Source organism: Theropithecus gelada, chromosome 17 (genome assembly GCF_003255815.1).
Source record: "Theropithecus gelada isolate Dixy chromosome 17, Tgel_1.0, whole genome shotgun sequence".
Classification (NCBI taxonomy): Eukaryota; Metazoa; Chordata; class Mammalia; order Primates; family Cercopithecidae; genus Theropithecus; species Theropithecus gelada.
In genome coordinates, this window is record NC_037685.1 from 8,294,775 (window position 1) to 8,321,605 (window position 26,831).

The window sequence follows — 26,831 nt, forward strand, 5'->3', positions numbered from 1 at the left end:
ATCATACATATGAAATAACATATTGAGACTCAACTTGTTCCTCATATGTGAACATTCAAGTAATACTTCAAGAGAATCCATTGCAATCATATGTGTCTAGTCACACACAACTATGTGGTGGAAAATTCTTGGGCTGGAGAAGACGTAACCCTGAAGGAGGGTAGGAGAAAATAAGAAGCAGTTGATTTTATCAGCCAGTCAACAAATTTGATTCTTTTCTCATTTTAATGGTTTTTGTATTAAGAATGCTTATTTTTTATGAATCATATGGGTAAAGTAAGAAAATTCTAATTTGGGCTATTTTAACTTATGACAGCCATCTTAATCTTCAGTTGCATCAGTCTTAAAAATTGTATTCCAATAACCTAGAAATGTTAATTCAAAAAAAAACCCATTATGACATATAAACAACCCTATTCAGAGCAATTGACTGAAAAGAAAGGAAGAAAAGGAAAAAAAAATTGAAGTCAAAAACATACAAAACGCAGAAATGAGAAAAATTTATGTAGAATGATATTCACTATAGAGTTATTTATTTAAAAAATATAGAAGCAATCAAGGTGCCCCAAAATAGGAAATACTAAGTAGATAACATATGATACAGCCATTACATAAAAATGTATGCAAATTAAAAATACGTTCTGATTTAATGATATCTGAAGCTTTTCAGAGTTTAGTGGTAAATTACACATGGATAAATAATGGGCAGAGTAAAATTAAACTGTAAGAAAGCACGGCTTTTTATTATGTTTTGCTTTTTTTTTTTTTTTTTTTGAGACGGAGTCTCGCTCTGTCGCCCAGGCTGGAGTGCGGTGGCGCGATCTCGGCTCACTGCAAGCTCCACCTCCCGGGTTCACGCCATTCTCCCGCCTCAGCCTCCGAGTAGCTGGGACTACAGGCGCCCGCCACCACGCCCGGCTAGTTTTTTGTATTTTTAGTAGAGACGGGGTTTCACCATGTTAGCCAGGATGGTCTCGATCTCCTGACCTCGTGATCCACCCGCCTCGGCCTCCCAAAGTGCTGGGATTACAGGCTTGAGCCACCGCGCCCGGCATGTTTTGCTTTTTAATAAATGTTTACATTTTAAAATATATCTATGTTAACAGAAGAGTTGTGAAGAAAGTACAGAAAGATCATATTTGCCGTATACCTAGTTCTTAGGGAGATAAGTCAGATAAAGATAAATAATACAGGAAAAAAAACCAGTACAGAGAAAATCTACTTCTATATAGTGGGGAGTAAAAGTGCACATTTATCTCTGAAACAGAATGATTTTTTTAAATGCATTATTAGTATTTAAAATTTGGACTGTGGAAACTCACCTACTTAGAGACAGGGAATTTTATTTTATTTTATTTATTTTATTTTTTATTTTATTTTATTATTATTTTTTGAAACAATCTCCCTCTGTCGCCCATGCTGGAGTGCTGTGGCATGATCTCAGCTCACTGCAACCTCTGCCTCCTGGGTTCAAGCGTTCTCCTGTTTCAGCCTCTCAAGTAGCTGGGATTACAGGAGGATGCCACAACACTGGGCTAATGTTTGTTCTTTTTAATAGAGACGGAGTTTCATCATGTTGGCCAGGCTGTTCTCAAACTCCTGGCCTCAAGTGATAAGCCCACCTCGGCCTCCCAAAGTGCTAGGATTACAGACATAAACCACCATGCTCAGCAGATAACTTTTTATAAACAATAAAATCCCCTTTATAGTCCAAATTTTGTTGAAAATAATTTTAGCAGTCAAATTTCAGTGTGTTGCCATAATCACAGTACCCCAAAATATATTGTCCTTATCACTCACCATATGCATTATCGTATGCACGACCTGTTAATTAGACAAATGTCATCACATTTTTCCCTTTTTACATCTAAAACATAGATTTCAAAATAATTCATATGATCAAAGTAGGATATATGAATTTATTTCCTATATTATTTTCAGATTTATCTTTTATCTCCATCTCTCATTTTTTTCTCCTATCACATGAAAAGTTTGTCATCATGCAATTATGTAGTCAAAAATTTACGTTTAGGATATATCACAGAAGATCAAGAAAAATGAATACATGGTTTAAGTGTTTTCTTTTTCCATTTCTTACTTTGATATACTCTGTGTGTTTGTAGCCTCTATTGTAATGTTTGATAGCACATCACCATGTCCCTATGGTAAAATTAAACAAAACACAGTAACTGAAGGTATAATTCTGTTTAATCACTGCAATAGATACTTGTTGTGTACTTAATAGGTACTCCCAGTTATTCTAAATCCTGATATAAAGGTAAATAAAACATTGTTTCTAACATAGAGGACGTCACAGCCTAAAGGGGAAATGAAATAGGATTGTACTTCTTCCTGACATTTTCATTCATCTTATCTTCATTATGGGAGCCCTTGATAACTCCCTGCAGCGTGTTTGTTCTTAGAAGTAATCCAGAGGTGAATTAGAAGGCATTTAACTAGCTAAAGGCTCATATTCTGTTGCTCCTTATGATATCACTCTTGCTATTAGTCAGAATTGAACCTAGCAGTCCAATTTTAGTGACTGAGCTCACACTTTGCTCCCGGATTCTACCCCTAATGTATCTCAGCTATTGACTGGGGATTCTAACTTGACACTATTTAATGAATTCTATGCTTGATAACCTCCTTTTACCCCAGACTCCTACAAAAGATGTTCTAACCTTTCCCTTACTGGTATGCTAGAATTTTGCTTCCTTACCTTGCCCTGTTGCTGGGACCCTACTTAAACTTACTGATCTCCCAATTAGGAGCCACTTTCCTGCCAACTGGGCGGCCTCAGGGAAGAATGCTTGTCTTTCTTACTATTCTTTGTAGCACTGAAATTTAGCATAGGTCCTAGAAAAGCATAACGATCCAAAGCTTTTTATTAAATTGTTAATACAAACTAAACCTTGCAATTATTCATTTTTGTCTTTGCCCTCATTCTGCTGTCTGTCCAGACCTCAGAAGCATATTGTTACATGCTGACAAGTATACTTCCTATCACATACTTGTTTTCATTTTCTATACTTTGTCTTCTTCCAGGTTTTTCTGGTTTCTCTATCTACATAATATATGTCATTTTTACCTTTTTGCAACTCTCAACTTGTTCTCCTTCTATAAACACCTGAATGTCTCTCATTAATGTTATAGCTTCATCAGGGAATTACATGAGCACAATATTATGATGCTAATAATTCCAGGAAGAATGGATATTTTAGAACAGCATAATGTGTGATAATTATTCCTGAAGAGGTCAGAGAAGATATCATATAAAAGATGTTTTGAAAGCTTGAGAGGGCATTTTCCAGTTGGATAGCAGAAGGATAGTTACCTTTGCTCTAAAGAAAAGCTCTCAGACACATGTGAAAAAAGACTATGATCAGGTTACAATAATTATTTTTGTGTAGTTACAATGTGGAAATAATTCTGGAGAATGTGAGGAGTTGGAACTGTGTATTAGGCTAAGACTGTGAAGAACTTGTTGTAAAATGAAAACAGATTTGAACTTTGTCCTTTGGTAAATGCTTTTATTATGAGAGATTAAAAGGATCAAATCTGCATTTGAGAAATATGCCGCTCATGTTTCTGTGATACTAGATCTGAGAAAAAAGAGCAAAGAGTCACTAATACCACTTAGACAGGGACACTGACAAAGAGCAAAATACGATGCTGTGGGCCTCAATTAAGTTATATTGCAAAATAATATGACACAAATAATATTTATTTTTATGTGGAAAGTACAAAAAAGAAAGGAGTGAAATATTCTTTCACCAATTTATTCAACAATGAGTTGAATTTACCAAGCAAAGTGCTATAGATGGTGTATTAGTCTGTCCTCATGTTACTAATAAAGACATACCTGACACTGGGTAATTTATAAAGAAAAAGAGGTTTAGTGGACTCAGTTCCACATGGCTGGGGAGTCCTCACAATCATGGTGGAAGATGAAGGAAGAGCAAAGACACATCTTACATGGTGCCAGAAGGAAGAAGTGCAGAGCAAAAGGAGTTCAAAGCCCCTTATAAAACCATCAGGTCTCATGAGAACTCACTCACTCTCAAGAGAACAGGATGGGGGAAACCGCCCCATGATTCAATTATCTCCACCTGGTCTCTCCCACAACATGTGGGGATTATGGGAACCACAATTCAAGATGAGATTTGGGTGTGGACATGGGCAAGTCATATCAGATGGCTAGAGCAACGAAGAAAACCGATAACAACCCTTGATCAGAAGGTACTTCATTTTTGGTAGAGGAGACAGGCGTTAAACAGATATGCAAAAAATATATAATGATGATAAGGTCTGTGAAGAAAATTAGGCAAGAAAGGAGATGGAGACAAAAGAATACTAGGAATTTTAAAAGTGAGGACTTGAAGTTGAGAGAGAGAGTCATGCATAAACCTGGGGAAGAGCATTCCAGCTAGTGGGAAAGGTAAATAAAAAGTTTTTATTTAGATGGAACAGAGTGGATGAGGATGAGTGTAGCGATAAATAAGTCAGAGAGTAGAGAGATCTACAGGCAGTATTGTCTTTAATTTACTTGCAGAATCAGAAGTAAATCCTGACTCTGTGAGTAGACTGTGAGTTGGATTTTGGAAAGATTTTAGTTTCCTGAGTAAAATCTCAGAGAAACATCCATTAAGTCAATGAAGGTATGACTTCAGCCCTGTAGGCAGATTGGAGATACAGAATAAGAGGATCCATCTAACAAGTTTGAAAAACATTCTTCCAAAAATTAAAAAGGAAAGGCTGAGTCAACATCAAAAATAGAATTTTCAATAGAAGATTGTGAATGACGTGAATGACATTGAAAACGATTCAGAGAAGTCACTCAGGTAAAAACTGAGAGAAGGTTATTATATTTGGCAATTAATAAGTTTTTAGTGACTTACATAGGCACTCTTTCGGTAGATTAATAAAAGGAGAGACAGATGACAATGGCTTGTGGAATATGTGAAAATGAGGACAATGAAGGAAGGTTAGTATTGAAGATTTTTTGTGGTAAATGGATAAAGAAAGCAAAAGTCTGTTTGCTCATTTTAAAAACACACTTTATTACAAAAAGAGTTCTGTGTAACTTTGGAATTCTTAATTTCTGTGTATTATTTCTATCAAATGTAATACAGGAAACTTCAAAGAACCTATAAATTTCCTATACTGTGCTGAAATTAATGGAGTGATTTGAGTATGAAGTACAGTCTAGCAATCCAGCATAGTATGAAAAACATGTAATCTCAAATTAAAAGACCTGGATTTCAGGGCTGATTTTGGCAAACAGTATTGCATAGGGGTGTTAAACTTCTTTGACCTTTAGCATACTTAACATAAAGTTATGATACTAGTAATATCTACCTGAAAAGTCTATTACAAATATTGGATTCATGAATATATGCTTTTTATAAAGGCATTTAAACATACACAGTGTGGTTCCTGTTATGATTAGCAACAGTAGGTATTACAGATTGAAACTGGTGACTCCGATTTTAAAGAGTGACACTTTTGCTCCCTATGATTTCAGACAAGTCATACATTCTAAATCTAAAAAATACTGTCTGTGAGGAGGTTTTAAAAACGTAGGCATCAATCAACCTAAAAGTTTAAAACTTTCCCCCATCTTTCAGCAATGTTATTATTTTTAAGTTTTGTAAGTGATTTTTATTTTGCATTAGATCTTGTACAGAAAAGTGTTTACAAAGTGTGAAACACTATGTACCTGTGAAGTTTTTTATATTTTACATGTTTTCATTGCAATGATATTGTATTTAATTAGATTTCACCTGTAACTATTATTCATTATAGCAGATTACATATATATATCTTCTGATTCCAGAGAAATACTTTCAATAGTTTTGAAATAGCCTTGGTCGCAAATAGAGCACCTTTGATTTTCTTCATAAAATCATCTTTCATAAGCTTTGGATTGAACACCTTATATCACTTTCATGTTGCTCTTTGAAACTCTATTTCTGATCCCTTTAACATCAAATAGAGAAAGAAATATACTAGAGCACCATCACAGTACAGCCCTTGAGAGATTCCAGAATAAGGCCCATGACACAGTATGTTAACCTATCACCCATTTGGATACTTTAGCTTATTTGACCCCTCCTTGACAAGAAGAGGTCAGATTCATATTGTTAATATTCCTAAGCATGTGTATATCTGACACCCTCCATTTCCCTTTAAGACCAGAATAGAGTTCAAATGCACTCACCTTTTCAATAAAGCATCACTAGTATTGTCTGCACATACACTTGGCATTCAGAAGATGCAGATCTTTTTGAAGTAAAATCAAGAAAATACTTCTCGTATATATTTTGCCAAAGATTTAAAATGTTTTGTGCACTAAGCTGCTCTTATCAAAAGTTTATGTGAAGAAAATGAATGCTCCAGAAGACATATCTTAACCTAAAGAATATAGAAAGTAACAGCTACGCAAACAATTTTGGTAGATAATAGTTTTAGGTCCTCAGATGTTCAGAACTAAATTTTGGATTTTATTATTAATAAAATGAGTCCTCTGCAGGATTTCTTCTTCCTCTTATGTCTTTAGTATCTAATTTTTGACAATATATTATGGATAGACTAGTATATATTTATAAAGCATGGAATTTTACATTGTAGAACTGAATTTGAATGCACTTTACAATTGAGCAATTTACTTAACCAAGTGTGATCCATTTCCTTTTTCTATAAAATGGAAGAATGTGTGTATCACAAAGTTTTCTCTTCCTTGTTTTATTCTATTTTGCTAATTAAATTTAAAAATATGTATACATCACTTGACACAAAATAGAGCTTCAATCAACAATTGGCTTTTTTTTTTTAGTATGTTTGGTGATTTTATATAATTGTTAAAATAAATTGCCTAAAATTATTTTATGTGAGCAGGTATGATATTAACAAATGTGTATTTGATACCAAAATCTGCTCAATAACAAGATGAAGGCAAAGAATATGGGGAAAATTGGCCATGATAGCAAACATACTCTCTCATAAGTAAACTACTACACAGGCATTGATATTCTATTACTTTTGCTTTTTGTTGTTAACTTGATCTTTGTCAGTTTTAATTCTATTTTGGGTGACTTTCTATAGGTAAGGATTTAGTGATAACAAATCATAATACATTTGAAATACAATCAGGAACTGCAATAATAATGTTTTGATTAATGACAGACCTCATTTACAATGGTGGTCCCATAAGATTTTAGTGAAGCTGAAAAATTCCTGTTGCTTAGTGATATCTTGATGATTCTGACCCTGTGTAGGCCTAGGCTAATGCGTGCATTTGTGCCTTCATTTTTAACAAAATTTTTAAAATGTAAAAAAAAAGGAAAAACAGCAAGAATAAAAGCTTATAGGATAGAATATAGAGAAAATATTTTTTACATCTGTAAATGTGTTTTTGTTTCAAGTTAAATGTTATTACAGAAAAGTAAAAAGATTTACATAGGGAAAAACTTATTAAGTGGAAAACTTACAGTAAGCTAATATTATTAAAAATAAATAACTTGAAAAATGTCTTATGAATTTAGCATAGTCTAAGTGTACAGTCTTTATAAAGAATATGGTAATGTACGGCTATCTCCTAGACCTCCACATTCACTCATTCACTGACTTATCCAGAACAACTGCCAATGTTGTAACCTTCATTCAGTAACTGTCCTATTTAGGTGTGCGAATTTTTATCTTCTATACCAAAATTTTACTGTCACTTTTCTATCTTTAGATATATTTATGCATATAAATATTTATAATTGTGTTACAATTTCCTACAGCATTCAGTACGGTAACATGCTATATGGGTATGTAGCCTAGGAGCAATAGGTTATACCATATAGCCTGGGTGTGTAGTAGGTTATACCACTTAAGTACACTCAATGGTGTTCACACAAGAACAGATTTCCCTAATGATGTATTTCTCAGAACATATTCCTACTGAGTGGTGCATGACAGTAATAAATATCAATACTGTGAACTGCTTTGAGAATATATAGTTATTTCATTGTTAGTTGTGAAAGTATTTCATTGTATTTTATGAATATGTTTTTCACTGAGAATGATTGCCAACTAAACAATGTTTTATTGGAGTTTGTCTATTGACAAGGTTTTATTGCAGTTTTTATATTGTCAACATTATCTAGCTTTGCAAACCATAGTGTTCAAAAACCTTAAATCAATGTGTTTGTCATCACATACATTTGATACCAAGAAGTCATTTCTTAAAATGAAAAAGTTTAGAAGCTCAGGTTATCTCAGAAGTTGAAAGATATACATAGAGGCAAGGATGCTAGATTCTAAAACTCAACTTCTAAATGTTCATCATTACCTCAAATAACACCACGTGTTACAGGGAATATCAAATTTTTATCAAATAAGGTAATTGTTCCCAAAATAAAATATGAAAAAAGAATAAAATACGTACTGTGATGATCATTAAAATCAATACATTATATCATAATTTTTATTATACAAAGGTAAGAAAAATCTAATAAAATCTTCAAAAGTATCTGAAGATTAATTATGGTTAACTATTACATACTCCATTCAATAAGTATGTATTCGTGTTGTTCAGTTTGTACCAGATATTGTTGAAGTTCTGAAGATCTAGCAAATCTTGTAGATCTATAGAATTAAACTGTTAACCAATGTCCGGAGTAACACTGAAATAAATGAGAAATTGAAAAGCATGCAGGTTTTGAAGAAATTTTCCCAGTGTAAACTCAACTTTTCTTTCCAAGTATGATTCTTTATATTTTGTAATTTTATAGTTTTGCTAAGATTATTAAGAATTCAGTTACCAAAATATTTACATATTCCGCACTGACCAAATGTCTTCTTGTGTTGATTTTAGTTTCAGCAGTATGTGTTCACATTTAGTACAAGCTGCGATGAGAACGATTTTTGAATGATCACCATTTGCTTTTAATCATGTGAAAACATTTTGGCAGTTCTATGATATGTATAACTCAGAAATGTAAGTTCAACCTCACACATAACCAGAAACATAACTAAAATATAAATTATTGGGTAAAATTTCTATTTCACTAACAAAAATTAAAATGATCTTTTGTTACACACATGCACACACAACACGTAAACTAAACTATTTATAAAGGACTGTAAGCAACACATTGCATGGTCTCATTTCTCAAATGTGACATGCACTGGAGTTCTATTTGAGAAGCTTTATTACTACTGGCTGTCTTCCAGATATATGTCTATTCTTGGTTTTATTTGGAGATGTATTTATATGCTTCTTTGGAGGTTTTTCTAAAGTGCATAGCTAAGAGACGTGTGAATTTTTCCTTTTTTTCAGTTTTGTTTATATATTAGGATATCATCTAGTTATAAACTTGTCATTGGCTACTAAATTTATAACATGTTTTTTCTTACAGAAAAAAATACAGACTTCCATTCTTTCTGTCACAATTAAGTTGTGGTGCAGTAGATAGGTTAGTAAGGTCTAGAAAAGATTTTAGAAAGACAAGGGAGAACAAGTACTGAACAGATATAAAGTTCTCCCTGTAGAGAAGGATTTGTAGAAATGGCCCTGTGTGGTCACTGGATGGCTGTATAAATTGTCATGTTGTGCAACCATCTCTCTCTCTCTGTCTCTCTCCTTCTCTCTCATAAAATGGAGCTTTTGTGTCTTTTAAATACACACACACAGACACACAGATGATCAAAAGGAAATTTGAAGTGATATAATATTTAATCTTAAAAGTAAAAATTTTCAGCTCCCTATTTCTCAAATAATTTTCCCAGTATTTCTCTTATTTGGATGATTTTTGTCACTAGTATATTTAAAAGAAAAATTATATTTTAAAAGACCTTCATATACAGTACATTTTTCAGTTGTATAATGATGTTACTTTTAAAAGTATATCTTTAATATGTAACTATCTTTTAAAATTATTTTGTTTTACCTAACAAATTTTCTCCAAACAAATTTACTGGCATCTTGTCACTTGGTGTTGACATTGTAGCTATACTCATGATGTCCCCAGTGACTTTCATTGATTTAGTTCAGTTTTCTGTTTGGAATGTAATATCTTACAGCCTTGCATTGACATCTTCTGGGGAATTCTGTGATGGCAGAAAGTCCTATTAATGTGAATAGTATAGATGCATACTTATCTTCTATTGTTTATATACTATCTCTTAGCTTACTCAATAACATTATTTAACATATGTATCTGAGGTATGTATAATATATAATTAAAAAATAACATTGAGCTTTTATTGATCTATGCAGCTGAGTGAGAGGCAATCTTTCTAGATAAATTGTACTTTGGGATCTCAACATTATTATAATTTTGAACAGCAAATGAAAATTTCTATTTCATGAGTTGACTCTAAAAGTAAGTCTTCAAGATAATTTTACCAATATTACTCTGTGTGTATGTTTATTGCTTTTCCTTTTAAAAAGTAGTTATACATTGATATATATTTCCTTAGTACTTTTGCATTCATCATACATGAAACACAACAGTTAAAATGTGAAAATTTTCTATAGAATATAATTCACTAAAAATGATGTATTATCATATTGGTCTTAAAAATATGTATTAGTGATATAATTTAAAGAGCAGCTAATATATCAAAATTGCAATATTGTCAGCCTGTTTGTAGGCACAGATTTTAAGTTCTTTGCTCAGTCCTAGCAATAGAACTTCAGCAAAATGTCTGTCTTATCATAGCTGCCTATGGAATAAGACACATAATGGGATATTTTGTGACTATAAAATACATTCAAACGAAGTGAACATCTCTGTATAAAACTTTTAATCTTGATCTTACTAGAAATATTTTCTACTAAACTAGCTATTTTTATGAAAGTACTAAATACACTATCTTCTTGAAATAATAACATCTGTTTCCGTAAATTTTCTTTAAAAATTTCTTTTAAAATATTGAGTATGCTGAAATTAAAATAAATTGTTTAAATGATTAAATATAAATAATAGTAATAATATAAACATTCCATACAGTTTTTCAGAAAATTGTATTTCAATGACGGCATGCTCACCTTATACATTTACTTAAGCTCTCTTAATCTATCATAAACATATGATTATGAGATACTGTTACAAAGTATCTCATCAAATCCTCAATAAAGCATAAGGTTGTTTTGTGTAGCAAAACCTTTTTAAAAAAATATACACTATTACACTTCTTAAGGTGAAAGTATGAATTAGTTCTTTTTTGAGTGTCTTCTGCCAATAGGCATTTCTGTGACAGTTTATTGGTCATCATCTCAGTACAATTTTACCTATTCAAGGTGTTAATTAGGGGATGCTTATTCTAGGAGCTAGCCACATTTTTTGCTTTCAATTTAAATTAAAACATGTTTCCAGAATAGCTTCATAGGCATTATTGTATATCTGACTAATATGAGTCATTGTTAACTACATTATAAATCTTATTTATGGCTATATCCTTGGTAAAATAATATTTGATTCCATGTAAAAGTGCAAATTACAAATATAAACAGAAATAATTACACTATTATACAGTAAGTAAATTACATCCAGATCATAAAATTGTTGTTAACTACATATACCTTTTCCATGAATGACAATATAGTTTTTCTTGGTATTTAGTGTATGTAATAGGAGAATCTTAATCTCTTAGTTACCAAATACATAAGGTATATTTTGTATCTATCAGCAAGTGGGATTTAATAAAGTGCATTAAAATAAACTGACAATAAAAAGTAGAATATGGTGGGACAATAGACTGACCCTGGGAAGCTGTTGCCTTGCAATTGGAAAAAATAAATTGATATTATTAGAAAAAATGCAATGGGAAAGATGGGCTTCTATAAGACTAAATGCATTAGAGGAAAAAAACAATAAGAAAAAAATGATCATGTGGCAAGAATTGTATGTTTCTTATCCCATGGGAATTAAGAAGAGAGTGAATATTTTATTTTTGCTGGAGCAGAGGGAGATTATCCTAAAAAGAGAGTATAATATATTATAAACTGTTGATTAATCTGTCAATGCCAAGATATGGTACTTGGCTATTTTTTTGCTTGCAGAAAAAGTAGACCCTTCGGAATTAGCTTTCCTGTGTTTCATTTTTTTCTGCTTTATCATTTCATTGATTATTACTTTTACTAATTATACTCCTTATCTGGTCTCTTTAAAATCCAGTTGGAGCTTCATATATGAGTCTATCATTCAGGAAAAGAAGCTGGCAAAGAAAAAAATGTAACAATAAAGGAAGAAACACATGATGGGAGTCTGAACATTAAAACTCTCTTGATGGATTATAAATAGCGATATAGATTTAGAGAACCAAGTTGTTAAAATTTCATAAGGCTACTGATAAATTATTATTATTAAGCCTGAACAACTGTTTATATGATAAATACTGTCTTAATTAGGATTTTTTTCTTAATCTCAAATAGACAAAAGGTAGGATTAATAGAATTTTAGGATTTTTTTCCTTTAGGATTAATAGAATTTTATTTCAAATTGAAATGAAAAAAATTCTGATTTAAATTTTGCTTGAGGTTATTTATATTGTGTATAGTCTTATTTCTCCAAGGTGTTAGCATATAATTAGAGTACATTAAAATATTAGTAAATTTTATGATCATAATTTTAATCGTCAATAACTTCACAATGGTAAATCATTTAAAGCCTTGAGATATTTACGTCAGCATACTCTTATTCACAATTTCCAAAATAAAATGAGTTATATAACTTATGTATCATATAAATGTTAATAAAATTAGTCTCTTTTTCTACCAAGTTTTTATATCTTGAGATTTGCTGATTATAAAATTAAGCAGAGAGCTTCAGTAGAGGCTCAAATGAACTCTAAAACATTTAAACTATCAATGTCAAAAATTATTTAGGAAAGTTGAAAAAAAATACAGTTCTTGTTTATTTTTTCTCAATTTCCTATAGTGAGCAATTGCTGTTTTTAATAACAAAAATAATCAACTAAATTTTAAAAGACTTAATTTTGTTATCATGTGAGAAATAGCAAATAATATTATTTTATAATTAAATGAGAAGATGTAGGTAAGTACATATTCTTCAAGATGAACTGTAACTGAAAGATGAAAGATTATTAACATACGGGTTTAGGAAATATTTTTAATAAATCATATTTTAATTCCTGTTTCTGTATATATTCTATACTCTGTTCCTCCTATGTGAAACATATTTCTTCTTTATTTCTGCTGAGACTTTAAATTTTTCCATGCCATGCTGATCTTCTTCCTCCCCTGAGACATGGCCTCAATTGATTTTACTCATTCTAACAAAAACTCATCTCTCCTTAAAAAATAAGAAATGTTATCATTAATGACAACATGGCTGGAATGTGAGGACATCATGCTAAGTAAAATAAGCCAGGCACAGAAAGACAAATAATGCATGATCTTACCTTATATGTGGAATCTGAAATGGTTTATCTCTTGGAAAGGGAGTAGGAAGACAGTCTGGGTTTGGGAGGAAGGCCTGAAAAGTGTTAGGGATAAGGGAGATATTAATCACAAGATACATAGTTTCAGTTAGACTGAAAAAATAAATTTTAGTGATCTATTGCACTGCATGGTGACCACAGTTAATACTAATGTATTGTATCTTTCAAATTTGCTAAAATAATATTTTTAATGATGTGACTATAAAAATAGTTAAGTTGATGAGGTGATGGATATGTTAATTAGCTCGATTGAATCTTCATATATATAGATAGATAGATATAGATCAAAACAAGACATTTTACCCCACAAAGTATACATAATTAAATTAAATTAAAATGATTCATCTCGAGTTTCACGTGCAAAGTCTATGCTCAAATTTTACTTCCAAAACTATGTTTCTCTTTGCTTAGAAATTTGGTGGTTTCTATAGTGGTTTCTAAAGCAAAAACACAGAAACAAAATTCAAATGCTAGAGATGAGTGTTTACTGGCGTTACTTGAAAGAGAATAAATTGATATGCCAGCTACTATAGTCAAGTGACAGAAAAGAAAATGACATTCTAAAACAAGTGGTCTATATATTTAGGCCTTTCTATTACTAACTCATAAATACAGGATCATTTTAATGCTGATATATTTATTAATTCATACAGATTCACAGTTTTTGAAAGGACCATGGCCTAATTGGATCATGAACAAACTGAAACATTATGGGGTAAATATCATTGTAATTAGGATTATAGAAAAACACTGTGATGCGTCTCCCAACTTAGGAAAATCAGTGAAGGTTTTCTTGAAGGAAAGTGTTATGAACCATTAGAATATTTGGGTAAAAGGACCAGACTGCCAGTACAGCCAGCTGCTGCAATATGAAGGTGTTTCTTATGTGGCTTACTGATTTGCTCTTTTAAAAGTGGATAATGATTTTGAGATATTTTTAAACAAAGAAATTGAATGCTAGGTTTTGAAGAGCTCTCTGGCAGCACTATAGAGATTGGATTGAGTTTGAAGGTACATTCGATTCATGAAGGCTAATTAAATGGCTCTGGCCATAATCCAGGGTTGATATGAAAAAGCTCTTAACAAAAGAATTGGGGGTGGAAGTAATAGGAAATATGAAGCAGTTTTGAGAGGTCTTTAATATATCAATGTGACCAAAACGAATGACTTGTTAAGATATCATATATGAGGAAATAAGAAGAATCTAAGCATTTTTTACACCATAAAACACAAACAAAATGGTAATATTTTACAAGACTTTGGAGTATACAGATAAACTTACATTTTATGAGAGAGAATCATCTGACAAGAGGGCAGAGATGAACAATACCCGCAACGAATTTGGGACATGCTATAATGGAAACCTCTCCCTAGATTACTTCTGGTGTTCTGCTTATATAAGGGAGTGGATTAAAGATGGTACCTTCACGTGCACGTTTTGAGGACAGTAACAACTTATGAATAAAGTTTTGGATAAGTTAAACAAATCAAAGTGTAGATAGCCTGCATGTTATTACAAGTTTTGGTCTGCATTTCAGAAGACAGCAGTAGGAGAAGAGAGAGATTTGAAGTTATCAACATTTAGGACTGGCAAAAAGCCATGAATCTTCTTAAAATAACAAAGGAAATAAGTGAATTGAGTAGGTCAATGAAAGAACCTGGAAAGCACTAAAGTTTCAGTAGTCAAACTGATGTGAGTATCTAAGAAAGAACACAATCAATAAACATACAGAGAAGTTAGAGGAGACCATTTTATCAGATAAACTAGATAAAACATGGATGGTCACCAATAGTAAATGCTTCAGAAAAATGAGGTAATACAAAGCAACAACAGGAACTACCACCACCACCACAACGATTGAAATTGGTAACTGAAATATCCTTGGTAATGCCAGGAAGAACAGTGCTGGCTGGGTAATAGGCAAGGTACTAAATAAATAAATATAAGATTGGAGATTATAAACCATAGGCTACTCTTTTAAGAACTTGTATGATTTGGAGGAAAAGAGAAATACTTCAGTAGCTACACAAGATGCACACAGTACTTATGTTTATTTCTTAGTTCTACTGCATTTAAAATAGAGAGGTATGGGCAAGAATAATTAGACAGGGAAAGAATGACAATGAAGCTGAAAACAAGACAACTGATGGAACTAGACTCCCATTGGGAAGAAAGTATGTGTTTCAGATTTTTAAAAATGGAGAAATTATACTTCAGGAAAACAAAAACACCTTCATTTCAGATAGAAGGTTAAGGGGAAGGTGGTATTACAATGCAGATAATTTTCTAGTTTGAAAGAGTAAAATATTGATGGAGTTTATATCTTATTAAAGCTATTTGTTTGTAATAAGGATATCTGCTGTGTAACTGTAGTCTGTGAACTGCAGGCTCTGAGAATCAAGGAGGGCTTTGATTAAAGGATATTGAAGAATTGCTGTATAAAATTGAAAATGTTTGTGAATTTAGAGCTCATTGTCACATAGTTTTGTCTCATTAAATTCAGAAGTAAGATTGGGAAAAGCAGTAGGTTGATTCAAACAATATGCAGGCTTAGGGAGTTGAAGAGCCAGACAACCAAGGAATAAAGTGTTAATGTTTGGGCAACAGAATACTGTAAATAATAAATTAAAAGAAATTACTTTTAGTAAGAAATTGTTCCGAATAAATATAATGAAAAAATATATTCTGAAAATTATAAATCCCTAGGGACATATTCAGAAATATTATCAAAAGATAAATTAATGCTTAGCTATAATATATTAATATAATTAGTAGTTTAATAATATTGCTACTATAATAAAAAGGACCACTTATATAAGGATCCTTATTCACACAAAATTCCAAATTCATTTAAAATACAATTTAAAATAATTATCCATGATGTGAATCATATTTAGTATTTAATTTCATTATCTTAAGGAATACATACTGTATGATTTCCAAAAAGACATAAAAAATAAGTAAAAACAAAATTTCTTTAGCAATCCTCTGAGAAACTGCAATAAAAAGAAGAACTGCATTGTCAAATTAGACTCACTCAGAACTTGAGATTTATGAAAAATCTGAGCCATAGAAATGGTCACAATGTACAAGCAAAGCAGAGAAGTTCAGGGACTGCCACAGAGGTTGACTTGTTGTTTTGTTGTTGTTTTTGTTGTTGTTATTGTTTGTTTTGAGGCATTTATTTTTTGTTACATGAGAGTATGTTCTAGAACAGAATAACATATGAAGTCTCTAAACAATGTTTGCAGTTACACTGATTAAAATAAAAATAGAGTTGTTTTAGTTGTAATACATCTCCACTTTATACTCTGATATTTACATAACATACAGGACCTTTACCAGGGAGCCATGCTCTTAAATCCCTATGCTCTACATATGCTTGTACTAAGCAATTAAACAGGTACAACATGTGAAGAACATTTTATAGATAAGGGCTTTTTCACCAGCAAATACCAGTAACATTTTTGCAAGAGGTTCGTCATTATACTATTTATGAGTATATTTGACCAGGCTATCTTCTTTGTTTCATGTGGACACCCCTCCATTGAATTGAAGGAATCATCTGTAGGCCTATTGCTAACCATTTTCTTCCAGAAACATACATTTATATTTAACAACTGTTGATCCTTTAATATTCATTTAAATTTCAAATTTCTCATGAATGAAATTACAAAAGATGAAATACATTAGTATTTTCCCTGTGCCTCTGAGCCAGACAATATCAAGAGGCTTCCATCTGCTTTCTGCATAAGTGCAAATATAATGTCAATACAGTTAAACATCCAAGGTAAACAAAGTATTACATGATGTCAAGAGCTACCTTATTGATAGTTTGGTCAGTGACCTCTGAGACCCCTCTGAAAATATCTGGACTTAGAGAAGAATACCGTGTTTCCTATTTACTGCGTGTCTGCATGTCTATGTTATATAATTTCACTCTCCCTCTAAAAAACCAAATTAGGAGCTAGAGATGTATAACTAGACATACCTAATAAAGGAATACAATTAGCCAGCGTAAGGTATTTCAGCAGCAAACACAGTTCACTGATTTTTCAACCAGAGATGTTAAATACTATCCAAAGCATTCTATGATGTTATAAAAGTCCAAAATACTCTTTTATAAGAAAGTGCATTTGTACAAAATATAAATAGGAAAGAAGAAAAAAGAAAGCAGCTCTTTTCTTACAGAATCCTACAGTAGAGCTCAAAGAACCTTACTGAACAAACATTTAAATATATCACTGAGAGGTAATATTTGAATTGTTTTTAATTTTACTTGAGAAAATTCTAACAAAATCTATAAACCAGCCAATAAAATGTCATGATTAACTGCATCAAATGCTGCCAAAAGGTCCAACAAAATCATGAAAGACAACATCCCTTGTTGCAATCAAAAGGTCATTATTTTCTTTCAATACAGCAGTCTCAGCACTATGATGAGGATGAAATCCTGATTAAAATTGCTCAAATGAGTCAAATTGCATCACGTGTTAATGTAATTGATTACAACCTCCAACACTTTAAGCAGAGCCTAAATTAAAAAATGAATGATGGTGTTGCACTTTATCCACCAGTAATGAAGCTTTCTTCAGCACTTCTGGCTCAGTATAAATTCACGGTCATTTGAAGAGCTGACTCAAAGCCAAAAAGGAGAAAAAAAAAAAAACTATTTTAATATCCATCAATGACATTATGAGAATCAATATCCAGGTACAAAACAGAGGACCGAGTCTTGCTGAGAATCCATCTCAAACTCCTAGAACCATAGTTTACTAATTCTGAACTGTTGAAAAAGAGTATCTACTTTGATATCTAAATAATTACTAGTATAAACTGAACGATCATATTTCCGTATTGTGCTCCTCACAAAATTTTGCTACTGAACAATACAAAAGGGCATATTCTTGTATCTTGATAGTTCTCCCTCCTTTTGGTGCCTCTCACAGATTAAGAGAGACAGGAACTGTGTCATTGACCTCCAGGTCATTATTGCTACAGTTGTACCCTAAGACCATCCCAAAGTAGACTAGAGATAGGAGGCAGAGACAAACAGAAAAAAATGCTTTACAGATTGCAGATATTTTAACAAACAACCTTGGCTCATAACTTATACATGTAATATAAGAGGAAAATTGACATTAAAATTTAAAATGTTGATATGTGATAGTAATAACAGTAACAGATAGCATTCAAGAAGTGATTATTTTTTTCAGGAAATATTATAAGCAATGTATCTACATATGAACAAAATTCATGTTGTATTAGTTTCATAAAAATATCTCCTAATCTATAAAATAGATAGATTTTATAAACCCTATTTTGCAGATTAGGAAACTAAGACAAAGGGAACAATTTCAGCCAATTCAATTTTATATAAGTACAAAAGTTTGAAATTGAATTCAAATATTTTGCTTCAAGAGCCTGCACCACCGGCTCATAGCATCTCTATGCCATCTTATCCCATGTTTTCTAATGCTTGTGTAGCTAGTGACACTAGACAAAGCAATTCAGTTCTCATGCTACATTCCACTAATTTTTACACTGGCATTTACTTTAGTATGCTGCAAACAGCCATACATATATCCATACTTACATACACACATAAAATGTCATAAGAATACTAAAGGGTATATCCCTAAGCACTGTTTTATATGTACATATGCATTATGCACATATGTATCAAATGATTTAACTCATAACTGGATAAATATTCAAAAACTTTTATAAGAAAAAAATTATAGGACGAAGTATGTATTGTCTTTGACTTAAGTTGCCTATCACTAATTTTTTGGGTTAAAAGGGTTTCTCAATAGCATTGAGTGGCAATGACAGAAAAGATTTTCTCTGGGGTAATACTCTTACCATAATAAACTATCTTAGCAAAATGGCATTATTACAGTCAAAATATTGCTGTAGTCTATACATTCTTTCTTGTAGACACACATATTGATTTTTTTAATCCTAAATATAACAAGAAAGAAACTATAACATATTTTGAACTGAAATAACAATGCGAGAATCATTTCATACAAAATCATCTATAAGTTTCATTAAGTACATCAGCTGTCTCATCAACTGATTTTTGAAATGGCAAAATGACCTAGCAAATCACATCTAATTACAAAGAAAGTAAATGTAATTAAAATCCAACCTAGGGCAAAAGCTAATAACTGACAAATGAAGAGAAAGCATTAAAGTTATACTAAAGGTTGAATTAATAACCTTGAATGGAATAATAACACTCTAATGACAAAATTTCACCAACAGCTTTCCAGATTCTGAAGTCAATCAGTCATCCTTTTAAATCAGGTGTCCAACTATCCCAAGATTGATTAAGAAATGTTGGATTCCATTTTTTCCAAGCAATTTCCAAACCTTCCAACAGTAGTTATTTTACTTTTAACTTCTTTCCCAAATTGATGGCAGATCCTGCTCTTTTCGATTTTTGTTCATGTTTCATGGTTCTGATTTCTCATTTAGTCACATCATAGGTTGTAAAACTGTGCTTCATTCAAAAGACCACTGAACTTAGCAGTGTATTTAATGGACATTGAATCAGAAGAACTGTGGTTGAATTTCTGTTTACTCTTACTGAATGAGTGTGTTAAAATTAACCTTTTGAATATCTGCTTTCTCCACTGTACAGGGAATTTTAAAATAAAATATTCAGATACCTTATTTTTCAAAAAGTGAACATGTTAAAATTTGAATGATTCTTTCAGTTATACAAATGTAAAATATTATTTTCAATGATAACTGACATTTCAGCAATACCCAAGGGCACAATTAGAAGAATAAAAAGTAGCAGCATTTACCATTGATTTTGAGAGGTATAAGATATTACATTCAATTCAACTTTTTATTTTATAAAAATGAAGAACTCATTGTCAAAGAGATAAATGTATCCAAGGTCTCAAAAATAGAAATTTGGGGTAAATTTTCTTGAATCAGGTCTATATTATTTTTCAAAAATAAATCATTCAGGATTTACTAAACAGACATGTTCTGAAAATGTGCTGATAGGAAGGAAAGAGATGAGATCTGTTCCAAATGGGCAAAATACTATTTTAGAAAATCTTGCTAAATATGAAATACCAAATAAAGAGACTAGAGTCGTTTTCCAGTTTTGTTTTCGAATTTGTAAATAGAGAGAAGGAGCCAATTCATTTTACTCCATTTTCTTTGTTTGTAAAATGAATAGGACACAGTCATCTGTAATGTTCTTCAGCTCAATGAGTCAGTTTCAGAGCCTTCCCCACTGCTTATAGTTTGCAAGGCTTAAGAATTTGACCTCATAGTAAAGAACAAGTAGTTTATTCCTGCTTCAACCAGGTACTCTCTTGACCTTTGAATGATTACTTGATTTAAATATTCTGTTCTCCAAAATGGAGTTACAAATGTGCCCATTTTACAGAGTTGCTCTGAGGATTGATGAAACTCACTTTCACATACAAAGCACTCAGTCAATATAAGAGTTTATAATTTATTATAATGACTGTTTTCATTAGCTGATGTGGAAACAAGATCACTCACTAACTCATAATAATCAACTCCTATAAAGCAGCTTTAATTACTTTCCTCAAAAGAGTTATGTGACAATTATGTTAAATTATCTTGTTTGTTTGCTTTATGAATTCTCTTACCTCTCCTTTACTTGGCCTTGAATATGTCCAGCCTCTTACAAGGTCACACTAGAACATATCTTTCTTTATGAAGCACTTTCTATCCTTTCCTAAGCTAAATTAACTATCCATCTCTTGCAGTAGCATTCTGTATACATTTCCATAGTGATACTTAAATTATATTACCATGAATTATACTTGTGTCTCTCTCTCCTACAAGAATGACTCTTCGGGGAGCAAAACCTGGGACTTATTTACCTTGAGAGTTTGGAGGCCCAAAAGGATTACTGGCAAAACAAAGTTTCTCTGTACACATTTGCTAACTTTATGAAATATTAGGGATCAGACTGTAACAATAAAATGTATTACATTCTCCTGGGTAACTTAGGAATACCCATCTAATGAACCTATAGGGATATTAATGTGTTAATAATCTAGATAATTGCTTTGGTTTTTCAGATTATAATTTATGTAAATAAAGCTGTATTGCTATATATTTTACTTTGAACATATTTATTACTTTGAAGTTCTTGTTGGAGAAACAATGAACTGTGATACCTTTGCTCTCTCTGTTCCTTCTCCCAAGAATTTCCTTCTACCAATACCAATATCTACAAGGTTCACTCTCTCACCTCCTTCAGATTTCTGTAGGAATATCACATTTTCACAGATCAGTCCCCTGACCTCCATTCCTTTTGAATCTAATTTCCATTTGTATGATCTTCCTCCCCTATACCCACATTACATTTTGAGTGTCGTGCATCTTGTTCATTTTCTTTATTTGTCTTGCCCCAGTTAAACTTTCTGACAGTTAGGGCTTTTATATATTTTGTTCATAGCCATATTACCTTTGCCAGAAAGTGATCTGTCACACGTAGGCACACAAAAATATTTGTTAAATACATGAATACATGAATAAATACTAAGATAGAGTAAGGGAAATGGAGGACAATGGTATTAAAAAAAAAAAAAGTCAAATAGTTTAATATAACAGCACCATAGACTTATTGAGAAGAATGGTTAAATAAAAATTTTCTTTAAGACTTATTATTATGACATTGTGAGAGATGTTGTTTTCATGAGAGCTAATAATCGCAATTACAAAATTAATCATTACAGCCAGCATACGCCATGGGTAATTATCTGTATTTCAAAGTATATCAAAATGAAGAGTGACTCCTTTGTGAATGTGTATACCTTTTAAAATATATGTGTATTGAATGTGGGCAAATATCTCTTCATTATTATATATCTGCCAATTGATTTCTGGGCACCCTGCAAGCCCAAATGTTTTTAGCATGTATTTCTCCTCTGTATTGCAGTTTCCATGAAGATCATGAACATGTGTCTACCAGTACTAGCAGAGTCCCATTGGCACAGGTTGTAAATATATGAATGATAACAACAATAATAGAAATAATAATAATATAAAGACAACAATAATAATCATAGAGAGTAGCAATGGAAAGAAGCATTTATTTTTTTAGATGGTGTGCCAGTCAGTACAATTGGTAGCAACATCTGATTGAGAAATTATGAGCCATTCCTTCTCTAAGTGAGAGGTTGTGGTTTTCAGAACACCCCATGCACAGAATTTCAGTTGCATACTAGTATTACTCATCTACTGATCTGAAAGCAGCAGAAATCATGGCTAAATAAAGATACTTTGCAATTTCTAAATATGGTTCTAAGTTTCTGAACTTGTGATCCTCAGATTTTTTTTTTTTTTTAATCTTCGATTCAGATGGGCCTGGGTGTGACATTCAAACACTTAGAGTACATCAAAAGTTGTTACTAAATAATCAGTTTTAAAACTTGAATATGAAAACTGCATTGGAAATTGTGTAAAAAGTTATCTAACATACTTTTGAGTTATTCTATAGATAATAAGGTGAGTTCTGAATAGAAAAAAGTTCAGATATTAAGAAGTTTAAAGAAAAAAAATGAATTAACCTAACCAGCAGCATTCACATTAAATGGATATCATGACATTTAGGAAATTAATTTTAAATTTAAAAAAAATCACATAACATAACATATTGTAAATAAACACTGCTTTATGCTGGTTTGTGTGTCATTGTTCTAATAAAATCCCTTGCCAAATAAGTTTTGCAAATATTACATGATTTCATACAGATTATACTGAAAGAAGTGATGTAAAATTGTCTGTATTCATTGAAACTAGACATAAAATATGTTTAGATCCTAATATTGCAAGGAGTTTAATGGGGAAGGAAATGAAAATATTAATAAAGAACATATCAGTGCTGATTCAGAGATGAGAAAGTTATCAAGAGAAAGAACAATTCAAATAAAAAGCAGTAAGAACTACATGAGTAACAGGATTTTGGGGTTTAGGGTTTTTTTGTTTGTTTTATTTTTTTTTGTGGGTTTTCTTGTAATATAATTTTTTTCTAACACTATGAGAGCAATTTGGTAGTTGGGCTTGTGTCTACTTTGTTAGTGATGTTTGACTTTTAGTGTTACAGCACTACAGTTGATAAAGGAGGATTATTTACTTTCCTTGTTTGGAATCTAAACTCTGATAAAATCTGTGGCTTAAGGTACAAGAGCACTGTATGTGTGTGTTGTGTCTGTCTGTGTGTGTCAGTCTGTCTGTGTGTGTCTGTGTTTGTGTATCTATATTTATTTTCTTATATTTATCAAATTATTTAATATATGCCTATTCTTGAGACTTGAAAGTATTTGTAAATGAAAATATTACAATCACCGAAATTCACCCCACCAATAAATTTATTGTGTGAATGAAATTACAGGTCTTTTTTTCTATGCACACCAAACTGAAGGACTTCCTAAATACTCCGCTTTGGTCTTCACATTGCTGAGTGCCAGCGATGTGCAAGACACGAAACTCAGAGCTCAGTAAGGGGCTCAGCCCATGGGGATGTTTAACAAGCATTTGTAAAATTGTGACTGAATGATTATTACAAGTATTTTCTATACACTCAAATATTTTTCAAAATTATCATTTTGAATGGCTTCTTAAGGGACTGTCATCTCATTTCATCATACTAAGCATCACTCCAATATTGTTGACTATTATTCTCAGTTCCTTGCATTTAGAAATAATGCTGCAAAGCCGGGCATAGTGACATGCACCTGGAGTCCCAGCTACTTGGGAGGCTGAGGCAGGAGGATTGCTTGAGCCCAGGAGCTCAAAGTTGCAGTGCACTATCATGGCACCTGCGAAGAGCCACTGCAATCGCACTCCAGCCAGGGGAGCATAGTGACACTTCATCTATTACAAAAAAAATTATATAAAAATTATAAAAAGAGAGAATACTGAAGTGAATATCTCTCTCTCTATATATAGCCTCTGTAAATTTTTCTTTAGCATATTGACCTAGGTGTTGCATTATTTTACCAAATAATAGAATTCACATAAATCTGCAGAGCTTTCAAAGAGACTGTATTGAAGTTAATGCTTGTGTACGTTATTATTTAGTGAAAAGTTAAAAATGATGGCATAATGTTTTGGTTCACTTTCCCATGTTAACAGTAAGGCATTCCTAGAGTACATTTCTTATTAAGAAAAAAAAGATTGTGGTCACCTTGATCAAAAATTACCTGTATACTAGTTCAAATATATTATATATGAACTACAGTTTAAGAAAATATCATTAAATATTATTAATATATTTTACTAAAAATTCTGCTATCACGTTATGTTTCATGGCTAAAAAAGCTTGATACTTGTTGTTACAGTAAATCTTTACTAATTCATGAAGCATCAAATTCAGATTTTTAAAAATTATGTCAAACTCAAGCTATTTAGATTTCAGTATAATTTCATATACTATATAAAAAGAAAATAGGTTAAAATAAAGTTATTTTATTGGGATAGGATCTGGAGCCCATCCCAATAAAAATTAAATCAAAATTAATTTTCATTAATTCTTCATGTGCAAACAAGTCGTACTAATAGTCAAAAAAAAATACCTAATTAAATATATAAAATTCTCATGCAATTCTACCTGAAATAACTACTAAAAGTTGGAAGTGGCATTTAAACTTCCAAGTAACATAACTAAATTTATTTAATAGTAATTAAAAATGTCTATGCTACTATATAGGGCTAGAGTACAGGATGATGTTTAACTTCATTTTTCTTCCTTCTGAGAAAAGCCTCAGAAAATAGAAGTTTAAAGGTATCCTGCTGTTGTCAATTACTGTGGCTCAGAATTCTTTTCACAATCCCACCCCCCAAACCACCACTTTTTTCTTTTTCATCAGGTTTTCATTCTGGAAATTTAATGTTTCTCTTGACTGGGTTATTAATGCAAGAAACCTATCCAGAACAATTATACCACTAAGTAGTTTGGGAGAATCTATATCTAATTCAGCTTTTGAAATATTTCACTTATACTTAATTATACATACCAGTTTGTGGGTGCATTTATATCTTATGAAAAACACATGTCAATACACTTTTAAAGTTTCTAGAAGATAATCAAACCACAAAACTTATTGTCAACCCAATTAGAAATATTTTTTATAAGAAAACAAATGTAAGTTATGTAAGATTTCTTTAACAACTTAGTAAGAAGGAAAATGATGTAAATTTTAACCATTTTTACACAGGAAAAATGATCCTACATTTTGTGAAATTTTAACCATTTTTACACAGGAAAAATGATCCTACATTTTGTGAAAATTGAGTGTTTCAAAAAACAGAATTTTAAGTGCACAAATTTAAATTTAATTTATTTTCTTGGGGAAAATAAAACATGGAGCACTTAGAAAAGACTCCTGTATTGTAATCAGATTTGTAAAAGCATCATAAAAGCTATAATGTAAAATTGTTTTTGAAGTTGCTACCTAGCATTATAAATACTACACCAAGAACAAAACTTGAAAGTATAAAAGAAGCTTTTATGAAGTGACTACGACACACAACAACTTTGTACTCTATGTAATGTTGCCCTTATTTCCCCAACAGCCTGTGGGTTTCTCAGACAGGTTAAGTAACTTGCTCAAGGTCAGGTTACTAGTTTGCGGCAGGCAAGAGCATGCATCAAGCTTGGTTTTAGGCTAAAGCCCCATGTTATCTCCACGGTATCACATTGTCTCCATATAAGTGAAAAGAAAATGATACAGAAAATTGATTCATAAATAAACGAAATGGGTTGTATAACCTAGAAAAAAAAATAGAATTTGCTTTGTCACAAATACAATGAAATAAAGTCTTTAAACATCTGTAGGATTACTTCACATATTTCATTTATATTTTAAAACTTGATTTGAAATTACTTCTTGGTTCTTTAGTCTTAATTTTTTAAACCACATATTTGTCTGTAACTCTTTTCTTCTTTTTTTTCTGCCTAGCCTCTAGATCTCATGTAGTTACACATTTGCTGGAGACATCATCCCTAAGAATAGTTTGCTTAACTAAGAATTAGTTATCTGGTTATTGAAGTCTAATATAGTTGACACACTCATATTGTTTATTCCTTTATCTAGATTTACAATTTACTATATATGTTAAATTTGCATTTAAATACATTAAACTATTACAACTGAGTTTCTATCTTACTTGATATGTGTGTGCTTCACTGTACACAACCCAAATAAAACCATAAAAACAATTGGTATATATGGATACGGTTATATTTCAATTTTGAAAATGAATTTTCCATAACAAAATTATTTTTGCTTTAATACATATTGCATAATTGATGAAACATAAAATGATTATTCAATAATGCACGTATGCACTAACTTTGCATTAA

At 31.6% G+C, this 26,831-nt stretch overlaps 1 long non-coding RNA gene across 1 annotated transcript in view; it reads left to right on the forward strand.

Moving 5' to 3' along the window:
* The window catches only part of LOC112610617, a 57,563-nt gene extending 32,639 nt beyond the window's left edge, over positions 1-24,924 (forward strand). Inside the window, exons 2-3 of the long non-coding RNA XR_003116445.1 lie at positions 14,109-14,170; positions 24,166-24,924. This is a non-coding gene — a long non-coding RNA (uncharacterized LOC112610617). The remainder of the gene's footprint in view (positions 1-14,108; positions 14,171-24,165) is intronic.
* Positions 24,925-26,831: the final 1,907 nt, after the last annotated feature.